The sequence below is a fragment of the Manacus vitellinus genome, unplaced genomic scaffold, assembly GCF_001715985.3.
Source record: "Manacus vitellinus isolate BGI_N305 unplaced genomic scaffold, ASM171598v3 scaffold_68_pilon, whole genome shotgun sequence".
In the NCBI taxonomy this organism is placed as follows: Eukaryota; Metazoa; Chordata; class Aves; order Passeriformes; family Pipridae; genus Manacus; species Manacus vitellinus.
The window spans coordinates 159,878-177,184 of NW_021940744.1; the positions used below are offsets into that span (position 1 = coordinate 159,878).

General features: G+C 41.4%; 1 protein-coding gene and 1 long non-coding RNA gene across 7 annotated transcripts in view; both read right to left on the bottom strand.

Moving 5' to 3' along the window:
* RABGAP1L (RAB GTPase activating protein 1 like) overlaps window positions 1-17,307 on the bottom strand; it is a 234,381-nt gene that overhangs the window by 116,528 nt on the left and 100,546 nt on the right. The window lies entirely within an intron of this gene.
* Window positions 8,390-10,640, bottom strand: LOC115307902. Its single transcript, XR_003916260.1, has 3 exons — window positions 10,621-10,640; window positions 9,599-9,648; window positions 8,390-8,451 (listed from the first exon to the last, which is right to left on the bottom strand). It is a non-coding gene; the product is annotated as an uncharacterized LOC115307902 (long non-coding RNA).

The window sequence follows — 17,307 nt, forward strand, 5'->3', positions numbered from 1 at the left end:
GAATCCAGAGTTACTCTTTAACACCCTTATCCTGGGAGTTCCCTGATTTCTCACAAGAAGTGAGATGCTCTGTACACCACCTGATGGGGTTTGGGTACTTTTTTCCCCACACGATTTATAGTTGGCAGGAAGGGCCATGCACATCTGATTGCAGAAATCACAGTATTTCAGTTTCTGTTTTATTATGTTTGGGGCTTTATTTGGGTCACACGATCTTTAGCAGATACGACATCCAGCATTCTTTTGTTAGAGGTTGAAGGGAATTGTTTTAAGCACCGGATCTTGTCTGAGGTTTGATCTGGTTTTTAATGGCTCTTACTTAGGAAGGATGCCTCTCTGGAGGACATGAACACAGATCACCCCGAGCAAAAGCCATGTTATCCAGTTTACTCGTCACCATCTGAGATGTGCTTTCTCTGAGATGTGTTACAGGCACCACCTCATAATCGGACAAGTCAAAAAGGTAACCCACAGATTTACCCCTGGAGCAAGGAATTTTGCCCAAGTTTCTTCTGGTTTGCTAATTTTCAGATTAGTTTTCTGATTATGTCTCCTCTGTTAGAGACACAACTGCACGTGTCAAGATTGGAAAAACTGTTCTTGTAATAATCTGCAATTTGAAATTCAAATATTTCTGACTCTACCACCAACTCATGGGGTAATTTCCAGAATCAAGCGGAGAGGTTGATTCAAACAAACAATACTTAGCTGCCTCAGTATGTGGAAAAATCATGGGAAACTGTTTAGGGAACATGGAAAAAGGGATATATTTGAATCCTCAACTCCTATTTATCTATCTCAATTGATGGTGCTACAAAACTTACTTTACTTTTAAACAAGTGCCTAGAAATCTTCACTACAAGAAGTATAAAAAATAAAAATATGGTTACTCTTTAAAAAACTCAAATCTTTAAAAAACAAAATCTAGGTCTTAGAATATTAGTTTCCTGCAGCCTCACTGACAAAGGAGCTGTCTTTCTAGTCAGTGTTTCTTTCAACACATTTTTACAAATTCTGAAATTAAACCTACTTCTGGCCATCAAAAGATTACATGATCAATATAACCAGTCCATTTAAGATTTTAAAGGAAGGTCTGCTTTCCAGAGTTGCTTGACTTCTCCTTTACAAGCCGAGTGACTCCAGGTGTAAGAAAGAATTCCAACAAAATCTGTAGCTACCTAGGGCCTCCCTGACCTTTGGCATCTGTATTGCTGCTGGTAAAACGTTAATAAAGAGAGAAAATGCTGCAATATCAAGGAAGTTTATCCAGTTCAGTGTCACTGATTTTAACAAGGAGGAAGTGCCTTGCAGCATGCTCAGATAAAGATTTGCCAATAGACTGATTTTAGAAAGCCTCTCAGGTTTGTATTTGTTGAAGTGCACAGACTGTTTCTTCAAAAAAGAAACATCTGTCCCTCATTTTCTTAAACAGTGGAGTTCTTCCAATACTCCGGACAGAAACACTTCAGGAAGACCCAGGGCCAGCTGCAGTGTTAACACACCAACTCAGTTATCTCCCAGACCCACTCTCTGACAACTGCTCCATAATTCAGCAGTCATTTGATATCCTGGACACTTAATTTTAACACTTGCTGTGACAACACCACCTTTACATTTTCTATGAAGTCACCCTGTTATCTGGAAGAATGTCCTTTTTTGAACTACTCATCTTGCAGGACTACTAAAATCAACAATTCCATTATAAATTAATCTTCTCTAAGAAATCCAAAATCTCATGGGTTTGCTGATTTGAGAACGCTTTGCATCACTGAGCATTGACATCAGACCAACAGACCAAAGACTCTGACTTTTTGGGAGCATAAAACATCAAAACCACTTTTCAAGAAGATCTAGGAGTCTTTAGTCCAGCCTGAGGAAACACTACATGGCACAAGCTGAAGGCCAGCCAGGCAAGCAGCAAAAAGGAGAGGAATGCAAGCATGTGGTTTTCATGCCTGCCTCTGTCAGAACGTGAATGTAATTATGGAGATACCAGAACACTGTACTGAAAGGAAAAGCTAGATAAGGCCAGTAGTATATCAGTGCCCTTAATGCTTTATTCTATTTTATTCCTGGTTTTTACACAACTTTATTTTAAGAAGTCCTATTCATCTACAATTCCTTGCTGAATCCTGCAGAGACAGCTGCTGAACCTGCAGCCACCCAGGTCCGTGCTGAGCAGCCACCACTGCAGGAGACGTGTATGGGAATGCAGCTCTGGAGTTGGCTGCAAGATGAATCAGGAGCATAAGCAATTTGGAGATGCTGATACAAGGAGACCACAGATCTCCCTTAACCCTTTCCTCAAGTCTTCTCCCAGCTGCAAGGAGAGGGAATGCAGCACACAGGGACAGCTAAAAGTAGGTTTAGGCAGATTCTACCAAGGCTCACAATAAGCTTATTGCTAGAAGTCTTTAACACAATTTTAGATGAACTAATGAACAAAAGTAATGGAAGAATCACAATTGTTTGAGGTGGGAAAGGACCTCTGGAGGTCACCTGATCCAACCTGCCTGCTCAAGCAGGGTTGGTTGCCCAGGACCATGTGCAATCAGGTTTTGAACGTCTCTAACAATGAAAACTCCACAACCCCCCGGGCAGCCTGTCCCTGCTCCCCCTCACAGTGAGGAGTTTGTATGTGCCAGTGGAGCCTCCTGTGCGCCCACTGCCTCTGCTCCTCTTGCTGAGCACTGCTGAGCACAGCCTGGCTCTGCCTTCTTTACAACCTCCCTTCAGGTACTTACATGCACTGATACGATCCCCTTGAGCCTTTCTGCTCCAGGACGAGCAACCCCAGCTTTCTTTGCAGGAGAGATGCTCCAGTACCTTCACCTTCTCACTGGCCCTTGCCTTGAGTCTCTAAAGGTGTTACAAACTGCTGTGCCAACCAGCTCATTCTGTGCCTCTAATTCTCAAGCAAAACCAGCACGTTCAGGATATAGAGATCCCTGAATTCAGCTTCCCTGAGACCTCAAAGTCCCACCCTTCCCAGCAGAGAGACAAAGGAAGGGCCATGCTGCAGAGCTCTGTATGTAACTAGGACCTGTGGGGCTGTGTGTGAATCACCACAACCACCTCCACTTTTGCCTTTGTGTATTGATCTGGTTTATTCCTATTGTTGGAAAGCTGAAATTCGCTTTCGATCCGGTGCCTCCTCAGGTTGAGATCAATACAGCCCTGACATTAGACAGTATTTATCTGGTCACACATGGGTCAGAACCACAACGACCAGACAGTGCAAGGACAGCACAGTGCACTAAAATAACCCTCATTTAGTTTCAAGAGTTACCAGTCTCCTATATACTGCTTTTTAGTGCATCTGAACATTTATCAAGCACTTTATACAGGCACTGTACGGAAAAAGAAGGGATATTTTAGCTGTTCTCTCTCTTTGTCAGAAACCAAGGCAGCCTATGTCCACTCCTTATTTAATGATTAAGTTTAGCTATTCCAATTATTCTGACTGTAATAGGGAGGTTATCTGGGTTTACAGATAATCCTGTTACTTCTCAATGATCTCTCACTGAATCCCTTCATTTTCAGAATAACACATGAACAGAATTTCTGTCGATGTCTATGCAAACACTCTCCGTGACAGAACAGAAGTAAATCTGTTTAAATATGCTAATTCTAAGTGAACCAACAGTGCCTTCTCGGCACCTCTGACATTTCTGCCAATGAGCAATACAAAGAGGAAAACAGATGATTCCTCATCCCATAAGGAACAAGGAATAACCATGAGACATATAAAACCAGCTACTTTCATCATCATAAGATGCAATTAGCTCATTTCAGCATAAACCCTCAGGCATGAAAGAATAAAGCAAGTTATAATGATAAAATGAAAACAAACCACAAAGAGACACTAATTCCTTCATATAAAAGATATTTCTGAAAAAAAATACGATGACACAACGCTTAGTTTTAATGCTACAGAAGCGCCTTCCATGCATTTGCAGTCCTAACATGGCTCAGTTATGTAACTCAGGATGTTCAAGTCTACATCAAAGCCAGCAACCATGGACCTTTTAAGCAAAGCTAAATTTACTCTACTTTACTTACTAAATTTACCACCCAAGAGAAGTCCCATAGCTGGAGTGAAGTGTATTTTCTTACAATACTTTTCAAGGGTCACCATCAATTAACCACAATTTTATGATCTGCAGGGTTTGTTTAGCATGTTTCTAGATCATTACACTGAACAGAAAGAAAATCCCTCCTCCGTTTGTTAAATGAGGTTATATTAACAGTTAATTCTCACACACCAGGTTCTACTACATAGTCTGCCAAAAACCACCTCAAAAATAAAAAAAAGACCTCAACCACAAAACCCAGAGAATTAAACTGACTTAGCAACTTCCATGTCCCCATATCCTTTTCAGCTCCAGGAACATCTGAAAAGGTATTGGCAGAAGGCAGAAGCAGTAACGGAACGGGCATCCTGTAATGAGGAATAACAGGGAACTGGAAAGGCACAATGAGGACTCCTCCAAGGCTCAGCAGGGCTGGCTGGAAAGGAACTTGGGACTCCTGAGACCTTCTCCAAACTGCCAAGAGAAATGACTCCTCATAAATCAGGAGAGATCAAGGGAAGCTGCTATTTGCAAATGTTTTGCCATATGAGGGATAACACAGAGTCAGAGTTACACAGAGGGGTAACCTTGGGTGAGCTTTTCCTCCTCCCCTTTCTTCCCTTTTGGCTTTCCAGAAAAAACACTTCTCATGAAGTTTTGTTACTATATGCTGTGTTTATTTGCCTGAGGTGAAGGAGAAGCTCCAACTTGTGGTTAAACCACCTCAAATACTTCACAAATGTGCTTATGGTCAGCATCTCAAAATGGGGAAGAAGTTCTACCGGTCTCCCCCTGTGCAGAAGAGTCAGCGGGGAATGAGCAGCAAGCAGGGACTGAAATACGGGACAGAGAAAAATCTAAGCCAGGAGAAAGGGAAACAACCAAACAGAAGGGACAGAAATGAAGACATGCAGAGGTGGTGAAATGCAGAGGACTAAGAAGAAATAAAACAAGATAAAGGATGGGAGATGTGAGAAGTATCAGATTATATTTAGTTCTCATTGACTCACAAAGGGAAGCTATAAATTAAATAGCTTATCTTCATTTAAATCCATTAAAATCAGTTTGAAGGAAAATCCAAATTAGCTTTATAACATGCAAGCTATAAACTTAATAAAATCTAGTCACAGCTATTAGAGACATAAAAAGGGTTTTTTCCTTCTTGAATATTACAAACATATACTAGACTATTAAAGCAATCCTACCGGTTCAAGAATTCTTCAATTCCTACAATATCCAGCTGATGCAGATTAAAATTTAAACTTAGAGTTGCTTATCTGCTTTGGTCTTATTTAAGTACAAAGTAGATACTGGCTCTTTAAGACACTACTGCTCACTTCTTGTACTTAATTACTGCAGCCAGAAAGGACAACTGAAAAAGCTGGGAGTGCACTGCAGTACTCTCTGATCTGGACACTTACAGGTACTCCTGAAAAGAACCCGCTTGGCCGTGTTTCCATCACTCTTTCCAACAGGAATTGCTGTATCTTGCATTACACTTCCCTAGCCTGTTTCTTAATTGACCCTTTCAGATCTCATCTGGTTATAATGTGCAATTCCTTATCTACATGACCTTCCCTCCTTCACACTTCCCTCACAGGGCTTTAACAGCCTGTTTGCCATTTTTCTCACCACAGACAACTCTTAACTGGCAAATTCAGGGAAATATTAATCAAAAAGAGCCATTTAAAAGTGTACAAATGCATATCAGAGAACACTGAAAGCAAAGATAGCTTCTTACTACCTGACTCCACAATTCTGTAACATCATATGTTCATTTGTACATCCCTTTCCATGTATTTATATGTGCCATCCATATCTCCATGTAAGCAATACTTATGAGACCCATGCAGTTTATATCTTTTCTATTTTCAGAGGCTGTTCTTCCTGGAATACCAAGAGGCCTTTAGGTACCTATGCATTTACAGACTAATAGCCTATAATACTCTGGGTCACTTGGCTTATCAAAATGAGATCCACCCACAGTTCAGAATGTTCAGCATGGAAAGTTCAATCTTGAGCATAAAAAGCAATCTGTGTTAATTCTTTCTTTCTATAAACTGGTATTTAGTACTGTTTTAAAACTAGATACCATATAGGTTTGTAAGAACATGCATATTATTACTTTCAAGGAGCACATAGCACGGTCAGAGGATTAAGTAAATCCCAAAGAATATCAAATGATACTCAAATACATTCTTTTCCCAATGGTAAAGTAAGGACTAAACAGTTAAGACCAAACTACTTCACACGATGACATAAAAACAAGCTAGTGCCAAAAAAAGTACCAATAAGCAGGAGAGCTGATATCCTTTCCTTAAAACATGATGTGCATCTAAACTGAGACACAAACAACCCTACGTAGCAAATGTGTGAAATTGGGACTCTCCTGCCACGGGTTCTGGAAATGCCTTCATTTCAGGCCAGGACAAACCTTCTGAGCAGCTCAGTTCAGTGGAGGGAGAAACCTTTCCTCACTCAAGGGGACTCATATAAAACATTGGCTTACTGAAGGCTGCACGTGCTGCTGGCAGTTGCTGAAACTTTAGCTCATGTATAAGAAACAGTGAGGAAAACATTAAAAAACAAACAAAGAAAAAACCAAACTGCAATAAGTCATCATAAGGACTGTAGCACAGCCATCCTATTACACTGTTGTTGGAAAACCTGCTCTGTGGAGCAGAAGGATGATAAAGCTGCACAGCCTGTTGTAACTGGCATCTCATTTTGCTGCCTTACACAGGTATCCAGTGCTTTTGATGGTAAGAGCATTGGAACAATGCCCCTAGCTTTTGGTCAGCCCTAAAGTATTTACTTGAACGATTGTTGCAGGTGCCTTCCAACAGAACTAGGTTATTCCATTTTATTCTAAAACTTCATAGATCCAACCCTCGGCCCTCTACTCACCCCTCTGATCCTGCAATTCCCGTCTGATGCCTTCAGGAGAGCACAGAGGCTTCCAAATCACAGCCAGCTTTGAGGGCACACAGCCCAGAGGAGCTCAGAGCACAGTCAGAGGGACATTTCTACTAGCTGAGTGGAACACAAACAGAGCCCTCCTTAGGAAAAAGCCAATAAAATTCCCACATTTCTTTTGGGATATGCCAACAGCATCATGGTGAACATCCTTAGTGTGCATTTTGCAACTGAAAAGCTCCCCAAACCACTTTATAACTATGACTCAAAAGGCAGGTGTGCCTGGTCTAGCAATCCATCTAAATGACTTTGCTCCTACAAAAACCAGGCTCATTATCTTAACAGCCAGAACAAACGCTAATCAGGGCATTAGCAATATTGAGTCTCACCAGCACTTTCACCTTCCCAAGATCAAGACAGAAAACTAAATTTACTGTTACAGAAAGTAGGTTACAGCCTCTCATAGAGAGATTAAGCAGAGGGAAAAGATTAACGTCCCATTATATGTGTCTATCAAGATAGAATATAAAAGATGGAAAACATCAAAAATAGATAAAACCAGATCCGAGTCTAAACAGAGTATGGTACAAAGTTTTCCATGAAGTCCCTGTAGCTTTTCCTGCAAAGAATCAGTGGGTGTAAACACAGATTGCTGTTCATAGGCAAAAAATACTTGTCCAGAAAAACACCTGGAGTCTCTCATTCTACAGTTCTGCTCTGCTACATGACAGCTGCCATTTCCCCAAGTTCTCTTTTAATCAGAAAATATTTTAATTCCAAAATATTTTACTTGATGCACAATTTCTTGCAAAGCTTTCAGAAAACTAGGGTGTTCTATTCAGAATGAAAATTTAAATAAACAAATTACAAAATGTATCTCAGAGCAAGGTAGGGAGCTATTCATTTAGCAGATAATTCTGGTTTTATAATTGAAAAGCTTTTATCTAACCTTTTTTTAATGCCACTAAACCTACCTGCACATTGTTGGTCCTGAAACCTGATGCAGTGTGACAGTGGCTCAATCAGCAGTTAACAACATTAAAGTTCACAGCCTGTTATTTTTAGTTCAGCCTTGCTTTGTATCACAGTAAAAAAGACAAAATAGAGAAGTTTAGTCTCAAAACAGATTTTAAAATTACATAGTTTTGCTGCAGCTAAATTTGCTGTTTCAAAGTAAATGGTAGAAAAATTACCTAAAAGCTCTTCCCAATCCGAGCAGCAGTGTCAGCTACATATCAAAAAAAGGGGAAATTAAGTGATATGAAAGTGGAGAGAAAGAAAAGAGGGGACACCCCTGACTCCTGAGCTCACCTCAAGGATGACTTAGAGCAGATGGAGTTTCCACCTTTCCTCTGAAAACACAAAAAGTGCAGGTTCACGATGTCAAGGAGACACGTTAACAGCGTATTTCCCAGGTGCCTAAGGATTATCCCTTCCTCCAGGAAGCACATCTGAGGTTGGGCTATGAAGAGGAAAAAAATCAACCCATGGCACCAGCTGTCCTTAGTTCTCAGGCTCATCATATAATTAAACAATCCATATTTTAGATTGTAACTACATTAATAAGAAGATATCCCTCTCTGCAGTGAAGTCAATCATAAGTTAAAAAAGCACATTATCAAAAGAAAGTATTTCCTTTTCAGACTATTTGTCAAACTACATTTTTTTACTTCTAAGCATAGAATTTATTTTAATTCCTCCTGATGTTTTGCTTGCGTGTCCTTTAACACATAAACCCAAAATACTAAAATATAAAATTCTAACTTAAAACAAGCATTTGTTTTGCCATTTGCAAATGACATAATTCCTATTATTCACAGTCATCCTAAATATGTCACATATTGTAGCTTCACAGAAAAAAATATACATAATGCATAAAACTTCAAACAAAATAGCTTTTGCTTTGGATTGTTTTTCCCAGTGCACCATTCCAAGAAAGCAATATAACACACTACAAAAGGGCAATACATTAAATTTGCAGAGGGGTCTTTTATTTGTCTTTGAAATTATTCATTACGAACAAATGCTCCAAGAGCAGACCTCATGAATAATTGACAGGGTGAGAGGAGGAACCTTGCAAGACAGAAGTAAACAGCACTGGGAAACCTCTGAACAAAAACAGGGAAGAGAAATACGAAATAAACACTCCCAAACAACACCAGCGTGAGTTAAGGTAACCCACATCAACACTGGCACTGTGACCATCACAGCAGCAAAGCAGGTGTTTGGGGTTGGCAGAGGTCTCTGTCTTCATGAAATAAATCAAAACTGGTAACTGATACAAAAATACTACATTTAAAGTACACTGAACACACTTTAAATACAGACCAAAGTGCATTATTCTCACTGCAGGTGCAGAGCAAATGCATTTTTCAAAGGTATTTTTCACACCTATTTTCTAGCGGATAGCCTAGAGATGGTCAGTGATGCTGCGGAGTTGTTTTTTTGAGAGAACAAACATGTATTTGTGGATGTTCACACAAAAAAACCAAACCAACAACCAGAAGTATTTAACTGTTAATTTGTAGGCCAATAATTCTTCATGCTTCGTTAGGCTTACTACTTATTTTCCAGCTGGCTCCCAGAAAGAGGAAAAGAGCAGCTCTTACCAGGGGCAGGCAGCAATTCCAGGAGGCCGCTCAGCAGTTCCCACCCATCACTTCAAAGAGAAAGGGAGAAAGCCAAGAAAGGGATTTATCCCAGCTAGTCAAAATAAAACTGCATCCAGGAGTTGTCTAAACCCCACATTTTAAGGCGTTTTTAACACCAGAGGCACAAGTGAAGTCACTAAAGATACCGCCTGGGTTCTGTTGTTACTTTTTGTCAGCAAAGCTACTAGAACTTTTCAAGGAATCTTTTAATTCGTGATGATCTAATTGCCATTATGGAAAAGCATGCAGTGCCAACCTGCACGGCCCCTCACAAAAACCAAGGTCAATAACTTGTAGAATTGTGGTTTTTACTTTAGAACGACTTTTGAAAGACCAAGAGATGACAATTTAACCCTAAGAAGAAATCATAATCCTATCTGAAATTAAGGGGATTATCATACTGAACATCACTTCCAGTCAAAGGGCAAACTAACCTCTGTCTGGATTAGCCATCCCCTCCCAGAATCCCATATCCTGGAGCTGTGGCACGTGGCAATCCCGCTGTGCCCAGCTCGTGCTGCTCCTCCCCTTGGCTGTGCATCCCACACGCTCCCCCAAGCCAGCACCAGCACTTATCTAATCATACGATGAACTAATCTAGGCCACAGCTACCCCAGAGGAAAATATATCATTAATTTCCATCCAGGTCAGCTCCCTGATGTCTCCTCCCGGCTGCCCACACAAGCTCCGGTGGCGGGGGTGAAGCAGCAGAGGTGGGAAGGGGCAGCCAGGGCAGGCGAAGGGTCAGGACTGCAGCCACCCCAACCCAGAGCAGCTGGAGCTCTCAGGGAACTTGCTCTCCATCAGCTTCGCAAAAAGCAGCAGGGATGTGCCACTCCACATTTCACCCAGGACAAAGTTTAAAGAGCTTCTGCAACTGGAAGTACTGGAAAGAACACTTGGCACAGGAGCTGCTTCCCCAAAATGAGAGCTCAGGCAGGACCTGGCATGATCCGTTAGTAGGTTTGACACAATCTCACCTGTGTATCTGCTACAGTCACTTCTGTCTCTTAAATATATATATACATATCTCTCCAAAGAATTCTATCTGATGGAGCAGTGCAGGAATGCTCATCTGTGAACAACAAAGAGATTGGGTTTGCCTGACTCTTGGTAGCTCATTACCATCTCTTGGAGATTTAAGTGCCTCCTGCCTTCCCCCAGTGCTCCCCATAACATTAGGGAGCTCTCTCTGCTCAAGAAAGTTGTCTGCATTTCTAGCAACCAATAATACTATTTTATTTGCCCCCTCTAAGTAGTTTCGGTATTATCCCAGATGACAACAGTTCTAATTTCCAAACGCAGCGATATCACACTGTGGTGTTTCTTAGTTTTCAAACGGCATTGAAACCAATGCACTTAAAGCTTTAAAAAATAAAATTTGCATGGTAACCAGTCAGGCACAGAAGATCAAAACTTGGCCCCAAGACTCCCCTGCCAGGTAACTGAAGCCAAAAATAAAAAGCTCAGCTACAAAGAAATGGAATCCAGCCAAGTTAATTTTGTACAAAACCACACCAAGTAAGAGGGCGATGCACCAGGAGAGAATTGGATTTCCAGTCTCTCATCTTTTCTGTGAGAGACGTACGACACTGACAGCACAGATGGCACAGACTCAGTCCTAATCAAAACTAATGAAGTTGAACTTGATACACAACCCTTTAATGAGCAGAATGTATTTTTGTTTTCCCAGCCATTTGAAAGCTATCACACAGCAATAAAATCATTTAGCCAGCATAATATATGCACAATGTAACATAACAGAGGTACTATTTTGTGAACACCTGAGAAAGTCTGTAGCAAACAATGACATACAGAGATTTAATTGAACTGTGGGTGACTTTCCTGTCTCAATATAAAAATCAGTTGGTATCACATAATATTCATTTTTTAAAGGAAAGAGCCTTGCTCAGTTTTGTTATTTTTAAAAGAAACTTTACAGGGCAACACACTTTAAAAAAAATTCCCCTCATTAGCATTTAAATTCATATATTGCACTTACAGGGGGAAAATGATGGTAATGACTTAGATGACATTTCACTTTGCTGGCAGCTACAGCATTAAAATCTTCATGCTTGAGGGTCAGAGAGAAATGAAGAAAATGTGGAATAACTAAATAGAGTTACCCCATCTCCATCACTATGTCACTGCCACATTCAATTCAAAACAAAAAGTCTATATTTTATTGCGTTGTGTGTAATTCTTTTTAAAACAGAAATCTAAAATACTTCATAACAAACAATATTAACTACTCGCAAGAAGACAGAATTAGTGCATGGTTTACAGTAAAAAAAATAACAAAACCACATGACAGGCTTTAATTGTCAGTAAGATGAAGCAAGAAAATTCACCTCCAGCACAGATTAGGCACAGTGCCTTACGCCTCCATTTGGAGTTCTCGACAGCCTTGTGTCTCCAGTCCTGTGTTATTCCATGGAAACATGGCTGTGGTGCTCGAGGCACGGAGGGGAGCAGGAGGCTCTGGCACAGCAGCACCAGCACCTGGAGACACCTGCACAGCACTGACAAGGTAGCAGTGCCTGCGAGGGAAGGGAAGTTTCCTCGGATAATACAAAACTTCGGGTAATCTCTCCTTATCTAACTTCCTCCTCACAGGCTCCTTCCTGGCAGCTGGGCACATGGATCTGCAGGACTGCAGGCATCTGACTGCATGAGTCCCACTGCTTTGGTAGGAAATCATTCTGTACATATTGTTTACTTTTGATACAAATGCCAGCTAACTCCAAATCAACCACTCACACTTAGGGTAAACACTGAAAAAACCCATGTTTCATCTGATCTGATTTTAAACAAAAAATACAACAAACAACCCCCCAAACTTCACAATGAAAACAGTAAAATATAAAATTATAAATTTAATTTTACTCCCCCCACCTCACTGAATTCCTGTTGTGCAAACAAACAAGAGTGAGCAGCACAGCACAAAAGATACCGCTAATGTAATAAAAACACCCTGTTCGCATTTTTATTAATTATTTTCATAAACATACATTGTGCCTTGCAATTAAGATTCCGTGTGCCTGAGTTGCCATGGCAGCACAACTTCCACAGCACAATAAATTCTTCCAGCTCAGCCAGGGCCAGGGCTCCAAAGCCGGAGGCAGGCTGGATGTGGGAGGTTTTGGGGCGACTGGTGCAGAGAGGACAGAGATCAAGATGGGGAAAAAAGCTTCCACTGGACAGAAAATTATTGATACAGGATAGAAAAATCCACAGAAAAACTGATACTAAGTGTGCCTTTGGCATTTCCAGGGCAGCTTCTGAGGAATGCAAATTCTGACTTCTTTTTATTTTTTTTCCCCCATCTGAAATTGCTTCCCGGTGCCATAATAGCTGAAAACAATGCTGCCAGACTCTCTGGGCAGCGCTCACCCTGGGCAGCTCGTCTGGAGCTATAAATAGCTGCTCCCATCTGCCGTGCCATCCCTGTGCTGCCGGCGCAGCCGGACCCTCTGCCAGGCCTGCAGGAGCACACTGCCAGGCACACATAATGAGGTGAGCAGCAAACCTGGGACCGCTGTAATTAACTGCTGCTTTGGTAGTCATTACTGCAAGGGAACGGGCCGAGGGAATCTGTGTAAGTCATAATTAATAGCGCCGGGCACAGTCTGCGGGCGCTGCTCGGGCCACGGCTCCTCACATGACACCGTTCTTGCTTTCAGTTTCACAGAAATTAGGAATGGGTAAAAATAAACCTCAAATACCAACTGCCGTAGCCAAAAATAATCCAGCTGGGGAGCCAAATCTAATGTTCTGAGTGAGTCAGCACCAAGAATTCGGAGCGAGGTAAGAGACCAGGGCTTGCCCTCTTCTCGCCAGCCCTTCCGCCCTGTCCACCGCCTCCACAGCAGCTCACAGACACCAGGGCAGACCCTGTCGCTGCTGTTTCAAGACAGAAGAATGACAGGAAAGCACCATTTCCCTTCCAGAGTAATCCAGACAGCTCGGAATTTCGGAAGCAAACCCTCATGCTGTTGGTACATCTTCAGTTAACACATTTCATGCAATGCCCACCCTGTGGAACGATGTGACCTCTGTGAGCTCACACGACCACCAGGGCTGAGAAACACATGATTTCGCTGCAAAACAGACTGAACTGACTACAAAATTATTGTCTGGCACTGATAAACAGTGTTGCTAATTTGGGAAAAAGACATTATACTGGAAGCGTTTAAGGCCAGGTTGGACGGGGCTTAGAACAACCTGGGCTAGTATAAAGTGTCCCTGCCCATGGCAGGGGGTGGAATGAGATGAGCTTCAAGAGTCCTTCTAATCTAAATTATTCAATGGTTCTATGATATTTGAATTTGATCTAGCCACATGGCCACACTGTTCTCAAATAAAAGCAATCTCTACCTGAAGATTCTGACATCACTATTCAGAAGTTACATAAAATTCAGCAATAGATTGCTTATATTTATAAATAGATCCATGTAGAGTTGTAGTCAATAGATTGAGAATGCACACACTGGGGTTTTTTTTAAACAATGTCGTTCTGAGTATATCTGTCATATCCCACACGTATTCCCCAAAATTCTTGATGCTTTGAATGCAGATCCCTCCCTTCCCTGCTTGCTCCTGTATCCATCCTACGATGCAGACCACAGGCACTGATAATACTTCTGCACTCAGCACCTGGATCCTGCACGTGGAACCGAGCATGCCCTGGGTCAGGCCCGTCAGCTCCATCGCTGTTGCAACTGCACCGTAGGGAGGGAACAGCTGGGATCCACCAGGATGGCTGGAGGCTGGAGCCTGTGACAGGAGGAAAGGCCAGGGCAGTCTAACCAGAGAAAGAGAAGGCCAGAGTGCAACCCAGGCGTAGTCAATCAAGAGGGAGACATGTTTCTATGATTGTCCTCGTTCTATACTCATAAAATCTCCAAATTGTTTAAGGTCAGCACTTTTCTTCTGCAATTAGATCATGGGTTGTTTGTCTTGATACACTGGTATTTTTTTAATACTGGAAATCTTATTTTTCTATCATTTTGATACAAAAACCGCTTTGCCATAAACCATAACTACCCAAAGCTTTTTCACTAAGAAAAAACAACATGAAGTAATAACCTTTTGTTTACCCTATCAAGATCTTTGAAGAGCTGAGTAATTTTACAGCCTCGACATAAATGTCTTCAGCATTGCTCCAACCTACTTTTAAACCAGTAGTACTGGTTTCTGCATCTATTCAGGATCTTTGTCATAAGGATTAGAATTCTCCAAGAAGACGTGGAGAAGGGAAGAAGAAGAAAGAAGACCAGGTTGCTCCAAGTCCCGTCCAAGCTGGCCTTGGAAACTTGCAGGGATGGGGCAGCCACAGCTTCTCTGGGCAGCCTGTGCCAGGGCCTCACTAGAGGTACCGGTTCCGAAGGATGGCAGCTGAGGATCAATATTTTTTCCCTGACAACAGCCAGGATCTTCCAAAGCCTTCCCACTTGCACTGCGTGAGCGCTCACCAAACCTGCCTCCACACAAAGATTAGTCTGGGAGCAGAGTGAGTACCTGGTGAGTAGCAGTCACTTTAGTATCTACAGAGCAAGTCAGTAGGAGGAGATAGCAAATATTCACATTTACTTTTTACAAGGTAATCTCTCTGACAAGGTAATCTCTAACATACTCTACTGTTAACTTGCACACTCTTGACACTTTAAATATCCACTTTTGCTTCCCATGGGAATTCGCTCCAGTGAAACAGGAACATTAATTCCCTCTTTCTAGGCAGCTACAGAATTGTAGTTTCTCATACGTGACTCTATCAATGATTTTGTTTCAATTATATGTTCAGACTGCCAAATTGGATAAAACACATCCTTTGTGAAACTTGCAGCTCATCCCTGAAAAGATAAATTCACCTGCCTGAATAAGCAAAAAAAAGCACAGATAAGGTTTCTTCCAAGCACTGAGAATAATAATTCATGAAAAACTTGAGGTATAATCAACATAGCTTAAAAAAACCTCTTAACAGTACAGAAATAAACAGTGAAATTCATCTGCAATTTTAAAGGTCTGCGACTGAAGCAGAGTCACAGAGCTTTTGAGGTTTGAAGGGACCTCTGGAGACTGGCCAGTCCAACCCCTGCTCACAGCAGGTTGCTCAGGACCACATCCAGGCAAGGCTTGAGTATCTCCATGGATGGAGATTCAGCTGCCTTGTCCTGTATTTCCCAGTGCTCACGGTAACATGTTTTTTCTGATCATTAAACAGAATATCCTGTATTTCAGTCTGTGCCCACTGACACTGGGTAACACTGTCTGCCTTGTCTCCTTACCAGCCCTGTCACCAGGTATTTGTACACAAGGATAAGACCTCACTGAGCCTTCCCTTCCCCTCCCTTCACTTCCCTTCATGATCCCAGCTCTCAGCCTCTCCTTGAGCACTGGATGCTCCAAGCTCTGAATCACCTCCGTGGCCCTTTGCTGGGCTCAGTTCAACATGCCCTTGATGTGTATTTGCCACTAATATCTAAAACTATGCACATGAGCATTAATAAAGGCCCCTTTTTATTAACACAGGGACATTAACACAGTTTATTAACACTCTGGACACTGTGTCTTCCAAAAATGCAGCACTGCCAGGAACGGGTAAAACACATCAGCTCACAAACCTTTTGAAACAGTGCATTTCTTTAATAACATCTATATTTAGAGGAGACTAACAACATTTTTTCCATTTCTGCAGCAGATGAGAAGTTTCCATCGCCGTGAGGTTTCCAGGTCAGAAACCAGTGTTTTGCTTGTAAAATACTAACCCTGAAGCGCTACAGGAGAGCAGAAGAACAAAAGGGTTTTATCATTACTCTTCATGCTTTAATTACCTTTATCAAATGCCATCTGAGATGAGCTATTTTTAAACCCTTCCACTGATTTTGTAATTATATTAACACAGATTTTATTCTCCCCTACTTACACAGGTCTATCCTAAATAAAACTTAATGTATTTGTGCAGAAAGTACCATAGGATATTTACACACCAATCAATCTGAAAACAGCAACAAGGTTAAAGTTGTCAGATAAACACACACAAAATATAAAAGGGAACCAGAGGATACACTAAAATAATTCAGCAGGACAAAACACTTCAGTAGCAGGGATGAGTGGTCATTAAAAGATCTGCCATTATGTGGCAGAAGTACAATTTGTGATAATGAAAATATAAATTGACATGGTGTCATTTATTATTACTTATGTGGTATCATTTTTTATGCTTCCCTTGGAAAAACCAACAACCAAAACGTCCTTTTCTTTTTTATTTATCACTTTCAGTCTTTTGCTTTGCAGAGTTAATATCTGTCACTAAAATGGTAATATTTGCCAAAAAGAAATGGGAGGTGATTAAATACTTTTATTAGATTATAATGATTAATATTAAAAAATTTCAGTTTTACTTATGATCAGTTTCTTAAGCAGGTTCTTTAACTTCGATAAATCTAAATTCTGGGTTAGATGGAAGATGAGCCCTTCTAGAGGCCCTGGAAAAAAGATGTCCAGCACCGAAACCATCCTCAGCACAGAACTGTTGAAAGAAATGTAGAAGAAAAAAGCCACAAACCCTATGGAGAGCAGCTGAGGGAGCTGGGGGGGCTCAGCCTGGAGAAAAGGAGGCTCAGGGGGGACCTTCTGGCTCTGCAACCCCCTGACAGGAGGGGGGA